Here is a 17,666-nt window from a genome sequence, read left to right as displayed (position 1 = left end):
ATACATATTCTCTACAATGAAATACATTTGGAGCCTAAACCTAAATCAAATGTAAATAATATATATATTAATTCCAGTACGAATATTAATTTTAATATTCAAATAACAAAATAGCTAGACCAAACTATGTAGGTAGCAAAAAATATAAATAAATACAAAATATATTAAATACAAACGGAAATAAATTAAATACGAAAGGAAATAAATCAAATACAAAAGGAAATAAATTAAATACAAAAAGTAATAATTTTTTTTTATCTCCAATGGTTCATCAAAAAACACTTGAATATCAAAAAGATAACAATAAATCTATAAATGAGAGCGAGTGGTCAAGTAGCGTTCCCAGACTGATGTCCGAGTTAAGGAGTAGGGCATCTAAACAGGTGAGTCAAGTCAATCTCTTCGTGGAGATCACGCAAGGTACAAAGAGGATCTGAAACCACGTGGAGGCAATGTAGATGTTTATTCAGGCAATCATGTCCAGATATCTGACGAAACATGGCGACAGCTTTCATTAAAAAAGAAGTAATAAACATAAAAAAGGGAAATAATAGAGAGAAAATAATAAAAAGGAAATAATAAAATGTAATAATAATGTAGTAAACATGAAAAAAAAACAGAATTTAAAGTCATTGCTGCCGTTGTTTGTTGCTGACTAAGATGTGAATTCTAAGTGTTAAAATAATTGCAGCAACAAGCACAATTACAATAAAAAGCAGGTGCAAGCTTAAGTCGATTTCGGTGCTTTGTTTTAATAACAATCATTACCGAAACTGAAGTTTCACATAAATAGGTTGAAGAAAAAGGGAATAAAACCTTAATCGCTTTTGCTTAAAGATGAAGATATTCTCTTTCTAGTTTTTATCGAGAATTGATGTATGTTCATTTAATTGAAATGTGATTTTAATTCAAGATCTGAAAAAAAAAAGACTCAGTAAGTTCTACATCATCTTTGGTATTTAGATTGTGAACCTATGACCAGACTGTTTCTGGACAGGATATTGAGATACAGTGCTTTAAGGTGTGATGATAAAATTACGAAATTTCATTGCATATTATAAAACCATATTTTAGTGTTAATTTTAACAAAATCATTACCAAAGCGTTTCAGTACCAAGCTTTTTGGTATTTCCATAAAGCCATAAGCTCTTATATTTGACCATATTCTGGTAGTTTACACTATGCTTTTCTCTCAGTGCTGAAACTTTATTGCAATTTACGATTCAGTGAATTGCCTACATCTCCAAAGTTGGTCAACTTAAGTCAACAGTATTGTTTTAAGTCAACAGTATTGTTCGATGCTGTAAATTCAACTTTGTTTTTGCTGTGGTGACTGAGAGCAGACACATACCTAAAGCGGTAGACATAGACCACAAAATGTTAAAATTTCGACTACTTTCACAAAAACTAGAGTGCTTAAATATCAACTAAAGCTTTATGCTTGGAGATAAAATATATTAAACTGCTAAAAGCAGGATTCAATTCAATTTTTTCATCAAATAGAATTTATCGCCCATCAAAAATCTGACTTTCTTTCCATTTCACTTGATACTATGTTTAATAACTTTCCTACATCTCAAATTAGAATTTATTGTTTGCAGGTATGATTGATGTTTCTTTTAATAGTGCTGTAATTAGGGCACTTATACGTAGTGAAAAAATGTGTATCCGAACAACGAAAATTGTGGCAACTACTTTACACCAAAGACCAAAGTAGTGTCTCATTAAGTGTTTCACAACACTAAATCCAAGGCTAGTTGCTGATGTGGTGAAACATGTAGAATGTTCTTTTACACTACTTGGTGTAAAATAACCGCTACTTGGTGTAGTTAATTTATCAATTGACTAAACCCGTTGAAGTGTGTAGGAACGTTTAATTGAAATGAAGTAAAATCGGAAAATTTTTCGAGTTTTTCAAAACCCGGTTTTTACAGTGGAGTCAGCTTTAAATAATTGTACTATACTGCCATAAATATTAACCATCTTTTATGGGTATATTACTTACTTGGTGACGAAAGGTGTTTAGTGAGAAGAAAATGAGATGATGCCCAAGCAGATTCTCAAATGGCATGATTAAATAGTTTTCTGTTTTTTTTTCTTACATAATTAAGATGCTTTTTCTCGGTTTCTTAAAATTATTCGTATTAGTTATAACTATTGATTTTTTTTAAAAAATATTTTAAGATTTACATTTATTAGATGTTTTATAACGTGATAATTTTGGTTACAATGAAGTAATTGAACTTTCAAGTGACATAATTTTTTTTTTTGCAGTTGGTATGGTATTATTGCTCTGATAAATTAAAAAATCTCCAACGTTTATTCTACATTTTAAAAATTTAGTGTACATTAACACCAAAAATAGTTGCAACTACTTTACACCAAATGGAGTAGTAAAGTACCACAGGTTCTTGGCTTTTAGTGCTTCCCTTTTGAAATCACAATTAAAGAAATGGTTTTTTCATGGAATAAATAAAACCTACATATTAAAGTTTCTTTCCACTGACTAAATAAAAATATGATGTAATGTGACCTTAATGTATTGTGAAGTCTTTGCTGCCTATATAATATTTAACTTAAATTAAAAAAAATTGCATCACTGCAGTGTTATAATTTTGATGCAATTTAAATTAAAATTAAAAGTAAATAACAAATGAAATCGCAGATTTTGAAAGCTTTATAAAAAAGGTTAAAGTGCTTTAGTTACAAAATACCCTTAAAATTGGATTTATGCTTTCCGAAGTGTAAAATTACGAAAGATTGAAATAGTTTCATTTTTTAAATTTCTTTTGCCTGTTTCTAATATTTTGTATGAATTATTGCAGGAAAAAAAGGAAATGTTTGTTGAGATTTATGAATGAGTTTTATTTCATATCACGCTAATTTGCTCTTTTTCCATAAATCGTTCGCAATTCTTTTTACTCTAAATACAGGTCTCACAGATACGAAGTATTTTTTCTTTACAATCAATACTTTACGTTTATCGAGAGTAAGCGGAAAAATAAATTTCAAGTTGATAAATTTCCAACGAATGAAGCAGAATAGAAGAGTTATCTGGTAGTTTATCAATAGTTTATCGTTAAAAATATCGAAATATTGATCTTAGAATAAAAATTCGAATGCGATATCTTTTTTTTTTAAAAATCATTTGTATGTTTTTCATTTTTGATTGCAGAAAAGATATTTAGAATTATTTCAGCTTATTATACAGAAAAAATTGCTTATGCTATTTTTTAGTAATAATATGCATTATTAATAATGAAAATAATATAGGATTGGTAAAGCAGTACAAATTTCTTTTTGGTTTCTGTCCAACTGAATCGTATGAAATTAAATAATTATTATTTAGTTTTTCTGATTTTATTTTCCATTTGTGCTTTTATTATTATCTATAAATATTTATAAAATGAAAAAAACAACAACGTAGAATTCGGAAATACCTTCTGACGTAATATTCTTCGAGGACAAGATAAAAATCTTCTAAAAAAATTAATTTCATTTTACAAGAAACAGGAAGGTATATATCTGATCACAGACTATACATTTTTGGTAAAGATTTAAAGACAAATCAAATATGATTAGCATAAAATAAGAAAAGTTCCGTCGAATACAGAGAAGAAACAGGATGAATCAAAGAGTAGAAGAATGTGAACTTTAGAAATCTATGTTTATATTAGTATAGTTCGTAAATCCATCTCTTTCTGGTATTATAATTGTTTAAAATTACTATGGGGTTTTGTGCTTTTTAAACTACCGCTCATCAAATTCGATGATTTTTTCACTATAATTGTTGTTTCTTAGTATAATATAGTTTATTCCATGAAAGTTGAAAACATTAATTTACAATGTCTGATGAAGGAATAATATAAATAATAGAATTAAAAAGAATTCTGTATATTTGCGGTATCTTTCTCACGTCCGACCCCCATTTCTTTAAATTAAACGTTCATTTTAAATCAAATTTGATTGGTAAATGATATGAAAGATCTCGTATAGGTATTTTCCTTATAATTCGATTAAAAGCTATTAGTGAGCATAAATGATTTTTCTGAGTAAATCATTTTTTAAATAAGAATTAAAATTAAAGGTATGCTGTTATAATAAATTTGGTGAGTTCACAATCATTATTTAATATTTCGATAACCAAACAGGTTGATATATTAAATACAATTTGAGCATACATTACATTGTGAATGAAGCTGATTGTTAAGTTTTAAATCATTTAACGAATTTCTTTAATGGTATCAATAATAATAATGATAATAGGGTAATATCATAGAATTATGTTATAAAGAAACAACTCTTAAGAAAGAAACTACTCTTTTAGAGTTAAACTTTTAATATAGAAATTGATAGAAATCAAAAAACGTAATGATATCGAAGTAAAAAAGGTCATCATCATCAATAAACTCTCCCCTTAATTCTACCACGTGATTTTTCTGTCAATTAAAATTTACCGACAACAAAGGAAAATCACGAGACTAGATTTTTATACATAAACTCATGTTTGTGATAATTGCAACACCATGAAGGATAGCTACAGGTGTTTCATTGTGTGCTTCATCAATTCGTAGACGTCAATTGCAGCGTGGGCTGCGCGTAAGGACTCCTTTATACAGGATCACCATCACGCTAAACCATAGCCGCCTGCGGCTACAATGGGCCAATCAGCATAAAGACTGGCGTGCTGATTGGCAGCATGTCGTGTTTTCTGACGAATCCCGCTATAATTTGTGGTACCATGATGACCGCATTCGTGTCAGACGCTATGCCTGTGAACGCCACCTTCCGGAGTACATTATCGAACACCACAGTGGACGAACACCCGGAGTTATGGTCTGGGGGGCCATAGCATATCATGGATGATCTCAATTGCTACGAATTGTGGGTAATCTGAACAACAACCGGTACATCAGTGAAGTTTTACAGCCCCAAGCTGTTCCGTTCCTTCAAGCCTTGCCAGGTGCTGTATTTCAACAAGACAATGCCCGCCCTCATATTGCTAGGACTGTTCAATTTTCGTTGCATTGCGGCAGGTACAGCTTCTTCCTTGGCCTGCGTATTCCCCAGTTTCGTCACCGACTGAACATGTGTGTCATTTCGTTGGTCGGTGCCTCGCACGTGCTCCTCGTCCTGATGCTTCTACAGACGAACTTTGGGTACGCATACAAACTATATGGAGTGTTCTTCCTCAGACAGACATTCAAAATTTGCTTGACTCCATGCCACGTCGTGTAACAACACTTTTTGCGTCGCGTGGGGGCTACACAAAGTACTGATTTCGATCTCTTGTTATTGTTTGTTTGCTTTGAAAGTTTAATCATTTATTTGTACCACTACCACTCAACTGTGTACTAAATTTCATTCAATTATGACGATTCCTTCATGGTGTTGCAATTTTCACAAACATGAGTTTAGATTCCTGATGCAAAAGCAGTTGAAGAATAGGAGAAAGCCATCAAAGATGAAAGCAAATACTGCAGATGAAGCGTGCAGGTAATTTTATAGCTGAACTTCGGATACTCATACTGAAGCTGACATTCACCTATTTACAAAGATGCTTTCTATTCAGATTTGATTTTCTGTTCAACAGATTATGTCTCTAAGTCTCTAAGTGGCTATTTAATGTTTCAGGTCAACCCTTCCCCACTCAGTTTTTTGTCCGACTGTAAAATTTTACAGTAAAATATAACGATTAAATAAATACAATTGTAGCGTAAAATATGTGTAATGTATATTCATCCGTCACCGGAATTCGAGACCGGGAGGTTTTAGAAGCATTTAGTCCGCTTTTTAAACGAGCATTCTAATATCTACTATACCATTGCACCATTAAAATAGTTCCAATAACACGTAAACAATTATAGGAAACATAATAAAAAAAATCTACATTGTAAAATATTACGGATCAAAATACGGCATGAAGTACAGGCTCTTTGGGTGCATCATGCATAAAATCCATTTTACCGTATTATTCTTTTTTACTGCACAGTAATTTTTACAGTAGTAATTAGAGTGATTTAGTAATTTTATGATAATTATTACTGCAAAAATTACGGAATATCAGATTTTTTTGTTCTGTAAAAAGTTTATTGGATTTTACGTTGCACTGTACCAGTATCCTGAAAGTCGGTACTTTTTACCTCAATTTGATCCGGAATTTTTTACAGTTTATCATGGATTTATATAGAATAATAATCTACAGTAAATGCTGAATTATAATATATGGAATACATTTTACATTAATATCAGTCTTAAAAGTTTTCTGCATTCTCATAGACAAACTATCCCTGTAAATATACGAAGAGGAAAATCAAAGATTGCAGTGAATAAATTTAATAAATTCAACGACAAAGACCTTTTTGAAGTTCTTTGTTAAATTTAATTGGTAATTTCAAAACAAAATGTAATATTCAATGAACTTCTAATGGAAATGATCCTCGATAAAAATGATGGATTCTAAATAAAGAATAACTCACATTTGATGGAACGCTGGAAGAGAAAATCTTGAAGAAGCTGGATGAAGAACTCGAATTATGAGAGGCTATAAGATTACAAGATTAAACATAAGATACACGATACACATTTAAGTCAAAAGAAATTATTTGTAATAGAAAATAATGCACAAATATAAACGATTTTTGTAGTTATGAAAATAATACTGTAGGATCAGGTTCCATTTCTTTTCTCAATTTTTTTTGTTATAATCAATTATCTGAAAATTATATTACCTGGATCAGGTATAAATGTAATTTGACTGGAATATTTGCATTTTGTTTTTTTTTATTAACATACTTTTATTTATATATAACTTTCTGCCTTCCTAGAAAATATAAAAAAAATCCATAGACAAAGTGAAGTTGTTTTTGATCGAGACAAGCAACTAAAGAAAGCGATTTTTCTTCCTTTTTTGTCCATATTTATTTTCTACTTTTTTATTGCTTTATATTATCATTTTGGGTAGTCATAGTTTATTGAAATCGAAATAAAAATACTAACAATAGAGACACATGAAATGTTCAGGCTCATTTCAAATTCTCATACACGTACTCAGCATATTTTGAGCAAAAAATAATGGAATATTGTGAGCAAAATATGAAAAAAATGCTTGAAATTAAATAAAGAAGTTGCCATCTCTCCTAAAAGTCGAGATGAGATAGCAATCTAATAAAAAAGAAGAAAAGGGAAGTTGAAATATGGAAAATAACATATTTCATATGAAAACTTACAATAAGTTGTTAAGGATGAGCTTTATCTTAAAATCTTGGCAATCTAATTCAAAAGAGGAAAAGGGAAGTTAAAATATGGAAATTAATCATACCATGAAAACTTAAAATAAGTTGTTAAGGAGGAATTTTTTCTTCAAATCATAGCAATCTGATAATGAATAAGAAATGGGAAGCTGAAACATGGGAATTAATCATACAATTAATCATACAATTAACCATGAAAACCTACAATAAGTTTTTAAGGATGAGTTTTACCTTAAAATCATGGCAATCTAATAAAAAAGAAAAGGAAAATTAAAACATGGAAATTAATAATACAATTAACCATGAAAACCTACAATAAGTTGATAAGGATGAGTTTTATCTTAAAATCATGGCAATCTAATAAAAAAGAAGAAAAGGGAAGCTAAAACATGGGAATTAATCATACAATTAACCATGAAAACCTACAATAAGTTGTTAAGGATGAGTTTTATCTTAAAATCATGGCAATCTAATGAGGAAGAAAAAAAGGAAAGTTTACGGAAAATAACATATTTCATAACATTAACCCCGAAAACTTAAAACAAGTTTATAAGGATGATTTTTATCTTAAATAAGTAAAAAGAATCCAATAAACAAAATCTAATGTACAGATTTAATCAATTACTTACAGCATTGATATTTATCGAATTCTGAGTGTGAAAAAAAACATACAGTGTTTTATAAAACAGGTTATAGGGTTGTATCGGATAACATGCTAGGTCTGGAGAATATTGTATTAACAAATCTAAAGTTTTCTTTTTATTAGCTTTCATCTTAAATTCACAAAACGAAGCGGAACCAAACAAAAACAATTAACGAACTCAAAGATTTTATGATTAAATTTCATTACTTAAAGATACTAAGCGCGATGGTAAAGACTAATTTACTAAAATACATTTTATATCCTTAATTTTGCTATCTAATTTTAAATTGTTTGAAGGACCCCACGAACTTTGATATATACGTGTAATGAAATAGGGATACGTATTAATGAAAAGCGGCCATTGCCTCTCGATTTTAAGTGGTCATTTCGCCAAAGTTGATGGTGAGTCAGTCACCGAACTCATAGCGTCATTCCACTATGATATTTCATTGCATTTTCTCAGGATCACACATTGGGCTATATATGTTCTTCAAATGTTCAGTTAGTTCGAAAAAACAATATAAACTGCACACTGAAAACAACAGAATACCTAATTAAAGTAAAATATTTGACCCCAAGTAAAACAAATATTAAAAATTTAAATGCCTTTTGCTGGTTGTTACGAAAAGCAAAGCTTTGTCCAAATTCATAAAAAAGTTAAAACTCTCTTGCGATACTGAATCTTCTGCAATATGTTAAAAAAAATCGGAGATATATAAACTGGCTATCTCCTTTTTAAGACTACCTAACCTATACATGCCTTGTATTAGTGTATTTTTGATAAATTTTATAAAAAATCAATTTTTTGTTTATTTTTTCTCAGTTGTTTCCGTAAAAATACTTGGTATTTGTAAAGTTTTTTACTACTTGCTAACGAGCTACTTCCAGAAATTTTTTTCTTCTTTTCTCTATTAATATACTTTAAGAATATTTAATTTTGGTGTTTCAGATAAAGAATAATTCTTGAGCAGGAAAATGTTTTAAAAAGTGCCATAAAATTTTTATTTAGTCTCGGAAACCTAGAACTGTCCTCCGTTTTCTGCATCAGTCTTTATAAAAATACTTACAAAATGTTTCTGATATATTTAAAATTTCCCAGAATTCTTACATTGTGAACCAAAAATGAGCTTTTGGTAAGATTACATATCAGAAATACTTTTAAGACTATGATGGATAGATCAAACACATATATTTTAAATTTACTCTCTTAAAATGAAAGAGTTATTTCCCCTGCTCAAAAAAGAGTTAAATTTTTTTAACTCAACTTGAGTGAAATACATTCTTATTTGAGCGAAATTCTTGCTTTGCGTTTACTCAAACTTGAGTGGTATTTATTAATCAATATTTGAGTTCTTTTAGCTCAAACTTGAGTGATTTATTTATCATTTAATTGTGTGCGAGCTATAAGCTGGAATTTCTAACGTTTTATTTTAAAAAGCGAACGATAATAAATCTAAATAAAATTGTTATGTTCTGTGATCTAAATAGATTATGTCTTCGTTTTTATTTTAGGTTTAATTTTTTTTTCTGAAGAATATGTCATTTAATATTTTGAATTAAGAAGAATTAAAACAACTTTTAGTTCACAGCGGTATTTCTGAAGAAGACGCTGTTTTACTTTTTAATAAGTAGATATACCTTGTTGCTTTTATTTTGAAAATACTTTTATTTTGAATGTGTTATATACACATTCCACTTAAATTAGCGCTTTTTAATAAAATACTATTCATTTAAATTATTTGTCAAAAAAATTTATTAAAATTGAAAGTGTTAAATGGATTATGGAATATTAAAAAAATCTGATTCCATGCTAGCATGTGGGAATATATTATATCTGATAAGAGCTTTAGAATTTTTTCAGATTTCATATTAAAGTTTTAACATTGTATTTTAATATAATAAATTTATATCCATGTTTTAGTTTTTTTGATGTATAATTTCAGTACAAAACATTTCTGGATAATTAATTTCATATCATTCTATACTTCTTTTATAAGAGATATTTACGAAATTATTGTTCATACAGTCTATAAATGTTGTTATTTAAATTGCTTTCTATTAATAAAGTTGACTGTCTCTAATTTATGAAAGTTCACATTTGCAACATCCATTCTTTCAAATCAGAATCTTCAGATGTTCAATGCATTTTATTAAAAATATATCATTCAAAGAAAAAGTGGAAAATATTACATTTAAGAAAATTAATCAGTATTTTGAATTTTTTGATTTTATCCTGTTTTTAGCTTTTATTTAATTGGAATTCAGAATTAATACTATCTTCGTATTTCATAAAGTATTTATCTACGGAATACTAGCATTGTAGAGTATTGTAGTTTTTCTACAGAACTGAAGTAATTTTGTAGTTTTTCTAGAGTTAACTGCAAATTTTCTGTAGAGCAATTTTAACTGTAAAAACACTGCAGTTATTTTGCAGCTAATAAATTTCTCAGTAATTTATTTCGAAAACACTTTTAGCTATCGTCTACAAAATTACTGTAGTTTAAGTGAGGTCACTTTAAAATCATAAATTTAGAAAAAGCTGAAACTTTAAATCCGTGGTCATTCTGTAGTAAATTTGAAGTAATCTTTTTCTTTTTCTTCTTTTTGATTATATATTAATTTCTTACAATTAGGTAAAAATTCTAAACATATACATTGATAACGGAAATAGCGTACACTATCTATATTCACAATAGTTAAAATTCATAAAATACATATTTGATTTAATTGTAATTATTTATAATTCATAAGCGATACAATTTAATTAGTTTAAAATATGCCTAAATTTAGGTATTTAAATATTTCTGCATTTTAGCAATTTTATTAAAACTGACGTTTTTATTGATTTTTAATATTTATTTCTTTTTGACTTAAGAAAACTGTGTTTGAGCAAAAATTATGGTAAAAACAATATTAAAGTAAAGTCAAGTAGTTAATGTTAATCAGTTAATTTTTTTATTCGAATTCATACTAAACTAGGATTATTGCAGAACAAAAATTATACTTATTTTTTTCTAATCAAAACAAATATATAGTTTGGATTTTAAACAAATTTATATCAAAAGAGTTTGCAAAATTGAGTTTGAAAAAGGGTATTTAATACAAATTTTTTAGCTTCAAACGTCTTCTTCAGAAATTTATTAATTTCACTTAGTTTCAGAAGTTTTTCTTAAAAACATTTAGGCAATTTAAAAGAATATACCTTTTTTATTGCTTGAAAATAAAGATTTATAAATTAAACGAATAAATTTGCTCGAAAAAGAAATAGCTCATAGTATTTTCAATTTAACCTAAATGAGCATAATATTTATAAAACTGCTTACTTTAAAAATTCGTTTAGAGCTTCTTTTAAAAATTAAACTTAAAAGAAAAATGGCAAAACTTAGGGGAAAGAAAAAAAAACTCAAATCTGCAGTGGTTAGGAATTTTTCATAAAAAAAAAACTCTTAAGTAATAATTCATTTAATTGTTGTTTTACCGTATACAATCAAAACAATTGGATAACCATAAAATTCAGCTATTCAAACTGTCAACTATGAAAATTTTTTTTAACTGTGTTTCCACCTTATTTAATTTAACAAATAAAAACTTTATCCTCGCCAACAAGACCCAGCTCATGAAAGTAATTAGTTCTTTGTAGCCGTCTTGACACAGGACTGTAGTTGGACTGTAGTTGACACAGGACCGGTTAATCTCACGACAGGCGGGAAGCGAGTTCGAATCCCAGGATATGCAGTGTCGATATGCTCACAGCGAAAACTTTCACAAGTACTACTATACTATCTAATTCGAAATTTAAATTCAACAAAAGTCATGATAAAAATATTCCTATCAAAGGCTTTCTTTCAAAAGGAATTTTTTTAAGCAAAAACTATAGTATTTTGTATCGCTTATGATAGATGGCACCACTAAATACAAACATTTTGTATATTAACAGTAAAAATTTTGACTGTATTTTACAAACTGAAATACTGAAAATCGCTCAAACACGAGTTAAAATTACTCAAGTTTGAGTGAAGACGATCCACTCAGGTAATACTGAAAATCACTCACACTCGAGTGAAAATAACTCGAGTTGGAGTGAAATTTTTTTCACTCAAATTGAGTTATTTCCATATAACTCTTTCACTTGAGTGATTTTAACTTAAGATGAGAAGGCCGGTTTTATCTAGATGAAAGAGTTAAATAGCACTCAAGTTGAGTTATTTTCACTCGTTCATTTTAAGTGAGTAAATAAGCATTCTTACAGTTTATAAAACATAGAAAATGTTTTGTAAAAAACACAGATGTTTTGAAATTTAAAACTAACTATCGGAAGATGTCGTTGTTCAATAGCATGTTGAAAGTTTCATGTATTGTTAGACAGCTGCATGTTGTACATATATAAATGATTTAATGCATTACATTCCTTTGTCCAATTGCTTTTCGAAGAAAAATGAGTTATAAGGTTTTGCAAAATAAATAGCAGCACAAATTTAGTAAATATTATGATGAATTACTATTATAAGCATTACTACACATTGTAATTTAGAACTGTAACTTTAGATGATCAACATCAAATAAAATCTGATACATCCAAAATCTATAATGATGAAATGAAAAATTTGTCTGTGAGCCCACGCTTCTGTGTGTCTCTTTTATAAATCCAAATCCATTTGTGCTAGCGTCCTTAAATTTAGACAAACGGGGCAATTTTATCCCCAATTCTAAAAAATTCTATTACATTGTCCAGAAGGGACGTTTGAAAAATAACATTTTCTCATTGGTTTAGAACTAGCCATTTTTATAAATTAAACTATGGATGGTATTGATTCTTCAAGTATTTTAAAAATTACATCAGTGATGTTTGCTGTCTTATAGTTGTCATTAAATAAAAAAAATAAAAGATGATGGAAATAAAAAAATAAGTTCTGTACTCACAAGAAATGATCGAGACATAATACTTAGCCATTTAAGAGGACAGTAAAAATCTTCGCTCTATTATGTACAATTATTGACGTAATGGAGTTATTTAATTTCGGTAATAAGTACTAAATGAAATAAAGAAAAGCTATGTACTAAAAAGCAAAATTAATGGTTGAAAAGTACTTATTCATTTATGGGAACCATAACAAACAACCATTGGCTCAAATTATTCTTTATTAATTTTGATATTAGGTTCAAATAGAAAAATGACCCATTTACTTAATAGTAAACTCACAATTTTTCCTAAACGGAAAAATGGTAAAAATCAACAAACTATTTTTGATGCAATGCTGCTTAATCAATATCTACAATAGATCCCATATGAAATAAAAATTGAGCTATGTACTAAATAGCAAATTTAAAATCAATCATCAATTAATTATCAAATTAATTAATATTATCAAATTAAATAGCTAATATTAATCAAATTAAATAGCAAATTAATTCGTTTACACAAAAATATAAAAAAAAATCTAATTAGTTTCAGTAATAGTAATTACTGGTAATATGATAATTAGTGCTGTCTAAATATGTACCAAATATAATATTCTATGTACAAAGTATTGCACTAATGTATTTGGTAATTATTAAACTACAGCAATACTGTGTAGTTTAAATCTATATACTGTACAAAAAGGTTTTTTGTAGCCCCTCGAAAGGGATAAGAGCAGGAAAAAATTGCTTGATTGTGTTAGATTTTAATTATCACGAGTTTGCCTTGAGCAACAGCAACATGTCAAGTGATACTGAATACAGTATTTCTTTCTTTTGATAGAATAAACTACTAAACGCGTATTAATCTTATAACTTAAATCTGCAGTAAATGGGAAGAAATGTGAAGATTAAATGCATAAGAAATGTGAGTTTTTATAGCTGTATTAATTGTGTTGCTATTTGCATTTCAGGTTTGTGAATAATTACGTAGTATTGATAAATAACAAAATTCTTTTCAAACTGTACGATGAAAGAATATTCAGCTAGTCTATTAAATAAAGCAAAATGTTGATATGTATGTGCTTTATTAAAATCTGCATTTCAGAGCCAATCCACGCCAAATTTATTGTGTCTATGTTTAAAGACACGGTGGACCTAACTGCTAATTTTACAAATCCGTTTACTCACTTCATCATATAGAAACTATTTTCCAAAGAATTTAATGGATATTTTATAATATAGATTTACCAGAGTCGTGATGGCTCAGGGAATAGAGTGTTCGCCTTCCAATGAGGTAAACCAGGGTTCGATCCCGGCGATGGCTGGTCGATACGAATTCCGCATCCGGCTTGCATCGACTACGGTGCTGACGTGAAATATCCTCAATGGTAGACGGATCATGGGTTACAATGACTCAGGGAATATAGCGTCCGCCTTCTAATGGGGTAAACCATGTTCGAATCCCTGTAGATACGAATTCCGCATCCGGCTTGCACCGACCACCGTGCTGACGTAAAATATCCTCAGTGGTAGACGGATCATGGGCTAGAGTCCCCTCGCCATCAAGCTAACCGTGATTGTTATTGACGCCAGTAATGCTTAACTAAATATTGATGATCCATATAAATTGAAATGAAAAATAAATGTTCTGAACTAAAAATTTAAAATAAAAGGAAATATATCTTCATCTAGGAAAAAACCACTTTTCTTATTATTAATGCCAATTTTGATTGGCGTTTTTAAGTACTTAAATATAGTAATATTGGTAATAAGATATCTCTGTAGAAAATATGCAAATAGATTTTTATGCCCCACCGAAAGGGGTGTGTAGTGGAGAAAATTGTTGATAAAGGTAATTTTTAACTACCAAGAGTTGACTTCCCGCAACAGCATTACGCCAAATGATTACTTTTATTTTGAAGGGATGAACTTTTAACAACATGTTTTGCTTAAACTTATAACATAAAGCCACCGGGAAGATCAAGTAATAGGAAAAAAGAATTTGAATTGTTTTAGTTTAATTAAATGTGTCAGTATGTCTTTCAGTTTTATGCATTATTTTATAGCGTTGAATTATACTAATTGATTGATCATTTACTTTTTTTTCTTCGAACGAAGAACGTGTTTTCAGCTAGTAGTAAATAAAAGAAAATAAAATATCTCTGTCCTATGTAGGAAAATATAAACAATCTTATTTTCTTTCAGAAATAGCTGACGATTGTAATTTAATCCTTTTTCTATAATAAAATTCCTTTGTAACTTTTGAAAGAATCCGAAGCTTTTATTATCTTCAGCGTCATTTTGTCATTTTATTTGCGATAAAAAACATCCTAATTTTTGAAAACAAGATTTCATCTGACAAATCTTACGAGATCAATAGTGAGGTGAGACTGATACAGATTTCTCAGAAATAAACCAAGTGAAATCCTTTTACGATATTTCATTACAGATGTTTGTAATTTAATATTTTGAGAGGTTGGCGTGTTATAAGAGTATCACTATTAAAGTAATTTGACAAGAGATCTAAAGGGACAAGTATTTTCTGATCTCCAATACAGGTATAAAGTTAATATGAGTTTGTAGAAACTTGAATGGAGACGTGAGAAAATTTAAATTTAACTCTTTATGAAACGTGCTGCAACTTTGCAATATATTATAGTTAAAGTTATCGATATTTAGTTAGATTGAAACGAATTTCATCGGAATTTGCACATTTGAAAATGTAAATGTAATCTCTCACTCTATTAATATTCATTCTTTATCGAAATTCGATGTTATTTTGAAAGGAATCTACTCTATGAGTGTGAAGATCGTTTCATTATTTTCTTTCAGTAGAAAAATTAAATTGAGTGAAATATTTTTATTTGAGTTTTTTTTTCTCCGCGTTATTTCTTATTTTTAAAGTGATTAGGGAGCTAAAGGTTTACACAAATAATCAAGTTAGTCACTATATTTTTCATTTGGAAAATTTATGACGGTAGTCAAAAAATTAATAGTTTACTCTTTCTGTCATAGTGTTGCAAATCTACAACAAACACAAAAAACATATTTATTTTCTCAAGAGAGTTTTCAGAATGATTTCGGGGATTATTGCTATCCTGTAATATTTCTCTCAATACTTATTGTTCAGCTTTTTTTTTACTACGCGGCGATAATTAAATTTAAGTTTATTTAAGAATTTAAGTTCAATTGGTGGCTTTAACACGTTCAAGCCGGGAAAAGTGAAAATACTGGTACGGGAAAAGAGAAAATACTGGTAGAAGAACGATTTCAATATTAGATAATATTCGGGAGGAGTTAATCTATTCTCAACAATAACAATTCACTGTAAGGAAATTTATCACGGCGAAGAAGCAATTCAATATAAAAATTGCATCCGTTAAAAACAATTGGTAGTTATGGATTTTTATTATTCCTGGAAAAAAAACTAAAAACTGAAATTTATTTGTTACCAGTTTTTACTCCGGTGCGCCGCCAAGATGAGAAAATCTAGCGTGACCCACCGGTGGGTCAGCCCGGCGTGAACGTGTTTATGCAAAGTTTCAATAGGTGGCATATTTCTGTTTTAGGAATATCACTCATATTGAAATATTTGAAAATGAATTATGTGAATTGATAGAATTGAAAATTTTGAATGTTTGAATATTTATGCCATTTTTCACAATGTTGCAGGAATGCAACAATCATTGTGTTTTTTATTTTTCTCAATGTTCTAAAAATGTGAAAAATAAAAATAATTATTTCACTAAATTTTATTATGATTTTGTTATGATTTTATTATGATTCAATAAATTTCATTATTTTATTATGATTGGAAATATTAATACGTAAAGTTTTTAAATGATGCATTTTTATGCATTATCAATTTTACTTCAAATCGGACGTGAAGAGAGATAATGGGTTAAGACCTTACTGTAAATATCTAATCCATAATAGTAATGTGAAGAGTTTTTGTGACTTTCTGACCATGTGTGTGTCTGTTTTAACTCTAGAACTATTTGTTCTGTGGTTCTGAAATTTAGACGGTGGTTGCCATGGACAGTTTTAGCTCTCGACTCCAACATTCGTTCAAAATTTTCAATTATATCGTTCGAGACAGCCGTTTCCTCATTAGTTAAGCGTTAGTCATTGTTGTAAATATATATAAATATATAAATACTAGGAGGCTTCGCCCCCTGCTCGCTGGCTCTCACCAACCCCAGGAACTGCTTTCGCAGTTCATTTCGGATTACTTCGCAATCCAATGCTCGCTTTGCTCGCTCATTGGATACGTTCTTAACGTCTAGCTTTTGTATACTTTTTTGAACACTGAAGTTCCGAAAACTTTTCACTGTAGAAAATTCTAAACCTGTGCATTTCAATATTAATTTGAAATTGCAAACAGTTCACATATTTTTCTTAATCACACTATTCTAAATTTCAGCTGTTGAGAAAAGTAACTGTTGTAAGTTTTGTTTTAAAGTCTTTCCCACCAGAGGGCTAAAACCATGTGTTGTAAAGCAATATGAAACAGTACTGAACGCCGGATGTAAAGCATCGGCTTCGATGAAGATAATTTTGTGAGAATTTTTTTGATAATTCGGTGAGAATTCAACAGATTAGACATATGATGCTCACTACGTGCTCTTGCGCGCCGAAGCCTATCAATTAAAACGTATAAGCGTTTTATGTAATATAGATTAGCCATATGATGCTCACTACGTGATCTTGCGCGCCGAATCCTATCAATTAAAAATGAAAACTGTTGCCAACGCGAGAAAAGAAATATCATCGGTTTTATTGATACATACGTACGTATTAGCGTTTTATATAATATAGATTTTCCAATCTTATTCTAGGGCAAGTAAGAAGATGACTCGTTTTTTCATCAA

At 29.2% G+C, this 17,666-nt stretch overlaps 1 long non-coding RNA gene across 1 annotated transcript in view; it reads right to left on the bottom strand.

Annotated features, from left to right (window-relative positions):
• Nucleotides 1-247: 247 nt before the first annotated feature.
• The window catches only part of LOC139426050 (uncharacterized), a 101,636-nt gene continuing 84,217 nt past the window's right edge, over nt 248-17,666 (bottom strand). The window contains exons 2-3 of the long non-coding RNA XR_011637306.2: nt 6,480-6,544; nt 248-508 (exon numbers count right to left, since the gene is read on the bottom strand). This is a non-coding gene — a long non-coding RNA (uncharacterized LOC139426050). The remainder of the gene's footprint in view (nt 509-6,479; nt 6,545-17,666) is intronic.

Source organism: Parasteatoda tepidariorum, chromosome 7 (genome assembly GCF_982258835.1).
Source record: "Parasteatoda tepidariorum strain Cologne lab strain chromosome 7, Ptep-v5.0, whole genome shotgun sequence".
In the NCBI taxonomy this organism is placed as follows: Eukaryota; Metazoa; Arthropoda; class Arachnida; order Araneae; family Theridiidae; genus Parasteatoda; species Parasteatoda tepidariorum.
Note: the sequence above shows the minus strand (reverse complement) of the source record. Positions and strands in the feature narration are given on the sequence as shown.